Raw genomic sequence first — 5,734 nt, forward strand, 5'->3', positions numbered from 1 at the left:
GGTACGTGACTGAGTTTTTGTAATATGAATCGTCAACACCATGTCCTGAATTTATAGCTGTTATTCTTTTAAGGTTTTGTGTGCTGCTTAATCATCATGTTTACGTCAGCCTGCTCTTCTTCAACTTCCACCACATAATCTTGTGTGCGAATTGGATTCAATCCCCACTCTTTTAAAAGAATTTATGAATAAATTAATGTCCATTGATTAATTAAAACTCCTAAACCAGCAAAGAGTTCGGTGGAAAAGTGCAATTATAATTACTAATAAACCTTGTATGGAATCCTGATTGTTTTGTACTCTAGTTTTTTACTCTTGTTTTTGACCAAAATGTAATTATAAGCAACTCATAAATTAAGAAACTAAAATATATTATACACAAAGACGCATTGGTTGTCGATTCACAAGTAGAGAGCAGGACTTTAATTTTGTTTTGGAAGGAGAGAGGGAAAGCATCTCATGGTTGACAAGTGTTCATGCTAAAGAATATTTCGTTATTATCCTGTAAAATAGGAACTTGTATGATAATTATATATAATCCACTCTTTTAAAAGAATTTATGAATAAATTGATGTCCATCGATTAATCCTACTCCTAAACCAGCAAAGAATTTGGTGTAAGAAATATGCAGACCATAAATCTAGATAAGGGCAGAGAGCAGTACTTTCTTTTGGAAGTAGAAAGATAAGGGCATTAGTGCTAGGAGGGGTGGCAAGTGTTGATGTTGAAAATCTAGATATTATTTTAGAATAGAAAATATATAATTAATTTAAATAAAGAAGATGGATCATGGGACCATTGAATAAGAGAAGGAAATAAAATTGTGTTTGATAAAATTGTGTTTGATAACCATATAAATATAAATATAAAAGTAGAATGATTTTTTATTATCATTATATATAAGATATAGGTGATGTTTTGTTTTTACGGTGATACTGTATTTTTGAAAAAAATTAAAATTTTTATTTTAAAATATAATATTTTTTTGTGTTTTTTTTTTTATTTTCATTTGTTGATGTCAAAAATAAATTTTAAATAATAATAGTAATAATAATATTATTATTATTAATATTTTAATATACTTTTAAATAAAAACACTTTAAAAATCAACCAATATATTAATTATAATATTTATGTAAGCCTACTTTTCTCCAACCCAGTGTGAATTGGATTTAATCTAGAAAAAATTAGGAATAAATGAATGTCCACTGATTAATCAATACAAGTAAACCAGCAAAGAATCTGGTGGGAAGAAAATTGAAATAAAGCCACTAATAAATCTTATATGGAAAACTAATTGTTTTATGTATGTATGTTTTGGACCAAAAGTGTATGCTGTTTTTTACCACCCTCCTGTTCTCTTGTTTTTCTTTGGCTTTTACATGAAACTTAACTATTTAAGAAGATGGTATTATTCAAAAAAATATATTTGTAATTTCCGAGCAAGCAATTTTTGTTCTATATGAATGTATCGAAATAATGAAATCTCCAAGGATATTACTATATATATATATTTTTACCTTACCCTTATTATAATAAATCATCCATGTTTTTTTTTTTTTTTTTTTTTTTAATTTCTCTATTCGAGAATGCTCATGACCAATTGATGGTTGATCCTGGGAGTCCTTCCTTCCTAGTAACTTCAAAAATATTTTCATTTCCTTGACAATATCTTACGTCTAGTTCTCTTCTTCTTCTTTTTTAATTGAACGTTAGTTTAATTTAGACCAGCATTTTAATCAAAGAACTGCATGATCTTTTACCAATGCCTTTAATTAACCCCACAACAAAGTTTGATTTAAAAAATAAAACAAACCATATTATGATATAATATTTTTTACTGACAGATTAAATGCTCAACAAAATAATTATGTTGATAAATTTATTGATACTATTTTATTTTATGACGTACCGATCAATTCTTCTCTCATCCTCCCCTTATTTCTCATTCTTTATAGATATTTTTATGCAACAAACAACCACCCTCACCTCCCCTTCTTAATTTCAACACAATTCAACTCTCACATCAAATTCAACCACTACAAAACTTGATTTGTCAGCATATGTATTCTAATTCAAATTTTATTGAGGATTCTCTACCTTAAGAAAGCAAATTTACCAATTTTTATAATTTGAACACATTTTTTTTATGTTAATGTTTTTTGCATATTTTTGTAGTATATATATTTTGTAGGAGTGTTTACTTGTTTTATTCTCAGATAATTTTATTGTATGGATTTATAATATGTACATGTTATGATATTTTTATAGATTTTAAAAAATTATATTTGTTTGTAAATTGATAAAACTTATGACAAATATTTGACTTCGATGTTTTGTGATGAAATAAATAATAACTTATTTAACAAATTTGTTTTAAATTTTATTAATTTTATTGTCAAGTTGTATTTTTCAGTAAATGTGTAGAAATTTAAATTTATGTAGATATACAATTTATAATGAATTAAGAGAACTATTAAAATAGATTAAATAAGATTGGGTTAAACTAATTTTTTTGCAAATTTATTTAGTTAATGTAGTTAAGTAATACCTGTTATCATCATTATTTAAATAACTTTGATATAAGTAATGAATGATCATTCATGAATGTATCGAGATTCATTTCAGGGGTTGTGAATGATGAATTATTGTAATGAAATTCAAGGTTTTATTAATTACACACTATCTAATCTAAGAAATATTAGTAGAGAGAATCTTAGATGTCTATACAAGAGGTGTAAGAAATTCTTTTTTTATTAATTTAAATGTTGTAACGATACATCTTCTACAAAAAAAAGTTCTTGAAAAAAATACATATATTGGTATGCACACGAAGAACCATATGTTCCTTACAATATCATGGGTAAGAGGATGATTGAGTCAACTTCTAGTACTAACAACGTGCATGAAGTTGTGGATAACAATAATAATCCTTATAAGAATATAATTATAGATGCGATGAGAATGAATCAGGTCATGCCAGTCAATATCCAATGAAGTATTTTGTGAGAATTTTCTTATTGAAAGACCAATTTTCTCTACTATAACCTTATTGTTATGCACATAGAAATAATGTATTTGAGAACATTTTCAATATGGTTATGGACATTAATGGGAAGACAAATGACAACAAGAAAACTAGTGGCATAACCCATTTTTGGATTATTCCTCAAAATTTATCCTTTTTCCTTTTAAAAGAAAAAATAAAATAAATAACAGTAAAAGGACTGACGATGTGGCAAAAGTTTGGTAGAAGAAGATCCCAGGTACATAAAAAAAAAATCGGGCTGAAATTTTGGATAAATTTAAAATATAATTATACCTCGTTTTACCCAAGACTAAAGATACAACACGGATTTAAAGTTGTAATAACCCAATTTTTTATTCTTTTACTTTATTTAATTTTACTTTATTTATTTTATATTTATATAAAAATAAAAAAAATGATAGAAAAAATGAAATAAATGAAGAATAAATTGAAATTTGGGTCAAGATAATATAAATTGGAATAGGGATGGAATTAAATATTTAGAAGTCAATTTTGGTAGAAATTAAAAGAAATCATAAATCTGGGGACTAAATTGAACTTGCAATTAATTTAATTAATGAAATCAGGGATTTAATTGAAAAAAATACCAAAGTTTAGAGCTGATTCTGGTCCAAATTGCAAGAAATTAAAAATTCAAGGACCAAAATTGTGAAGCCTGAGAATAAAGTATACAAAAAAAGGGAAGAGTTTATAATAATTTAAAAGTGTTGTTATATATATATATATATATATATATATATATATATATATATATATATATATATAGAAGGGGCTAAAATAAGAAAAAGGGAGAAAGATGGGACCAAAATGAATTAAGAAGAGATGGGACTATAAATACCCATCTCTTCTCTCATTCATAACCGGGGAGGTAACAAAAAGAAAAGGGGAGGGAAATTTTTCAGATTTTCCTTCACCAAACCTAGGAGAAGACACCTAAATTTCTATACCAACACAAACCTTAGAATTTCTACGTGGGAAGACAAACTTGGGCAGGAGATTTGCAAGAAGAAAAGTGACATAATTTCTAAGAGAAGAGGGGGTGGGAGGCCGACTGCTTGTAGAGAAGAAAGGGGTTATGAAACTTTAATTAAATCAGAAATCAAACCTAAATTTTCCTCCAGGTATGAAGTTCTAAACCAATTGGGAAATATAAATTAAATTCATGCAAGAATTGTGCATTAATTTGAAGTTTGAAAGATTAGGGTCCTTGAGTAAAATTTGGGGAAATGTGGAATGGATTGGAATTAAATGAGTTGAGCAGCATAGGTTGCCTAAAAAGGATGGAATTATGCAAAGAAGATTTCAACAAAATCAAAAGATTATGGGGGAAATAGTGGCCAACCATGGGATTGTAAGGAAAGAAAGGAAATTTTGAATATTTGCGTTGTTTTTCCCTATTGCAAAAATTAAAACAGGTTTCAGGAGGTGAATAATAAGGAAATGTCATGATTGAGTGTGTGTGTGTAAAAAAAAAAAAAAGAGAGAAGGAATTGATTTAAGGACCGGTCATTGGAGGGGAAGGAAAAACAAAACAGGGGAGAAGAACGTATGACTCCCCTGTTAATTAATTAAGTGTGCTGATGTAGTGTAGTTACAAATTGTAACTTATAAGGGAGAGGAACCTACGTTCCAGGTAAGGAAAACATGGCTGAAATTGATGGAAAGTAGGATTGGAGATAAAAATTGTAGGCACCTTCTCTATTGACAGAACAGGGCAGGTTCATTTCCCTGGTTCTTGAGGGAATCTGGACCTGAAGATGATAGAATTTAGGGAGGGTCCATCATAGAAGTTGTAGCTGGGAGTGTTAGCTTTCCAACGAGTCTGACCCCGCCTAATTTGGAGTCCTAGAACTCCGGATACAAATGAAAATCTGAGGAGAGGACAAGCTGCCACCCCAGTTGGCAGTTTCGGCCAAGTCGATAAAACAACGAAGTTTAGCCGTATTAAGGGTAGAATTTGTTTTCTCGCCCTTCATAAAGTATGTCTTGATCTGCAAAAAAAAAAAAAAAAAAAAAAAGAGAAGAAGAAGAAGAAGAATAAAACTGTGATCAAAATTGAATTTATGATGTCCACATAAATGGGTCGAAAATGTAAAAGGATAATAATGAGGAATGAAAGTGAGAAAGAAAAGATTGATAAAAGAGAAATGAATATTATTGCCATTTTTGCTGTTGTGTTGTGATATGTGGACTAATATGGAATAATGATGGGTGTTTGTGGTTTCAGGAGGAATCGCGGGAGGAGTACAACAATAACAGGGGAACACAAGTCGAGCGTCTACAGCAGGTAGGTACTCGATACCTATATCTCCTCTTGTTAATAATTGTTGTAGCTAATTATTGAACTCTCTCTCTCACTCTCTCTCTCTCTCTCTCTCTCTCTCTCTATATATATATATATATATATATATATATATATATATATATATATAAGACTTGGTGCATATTGATGAGGAAAAGAAAAAGGGGGAAAGGAAAGGTTAAATGACGGGAAAATAGAAATGGAGGACTAAATTTAAATTATGGTTCCTTTTGGAGGAAATGAACTGTGACAACGAATTTCGATAATGATTGTTTCTTGAAATTGATTAGCCTGTCCCTGATATGGGAGGCTAATGACCAAGCTGGTTAACATCGGCATTACCGGTACGTGGGGGGAGAAATATGAAACTTGATTAACTATTC

This window comes from Populus alba, chromosome 1 (genome assembly GCF_005239225.2).
Source record: "Populus alba chromosome 1, ASM523922v2, whole genome shotgun sequence".
Lineage (NCBI taxonomy): Eukaryota > Viridiplantae > Streptophyta > Magnoliopsida > Malpighiales > Salicaceae > Populus > Populus alba.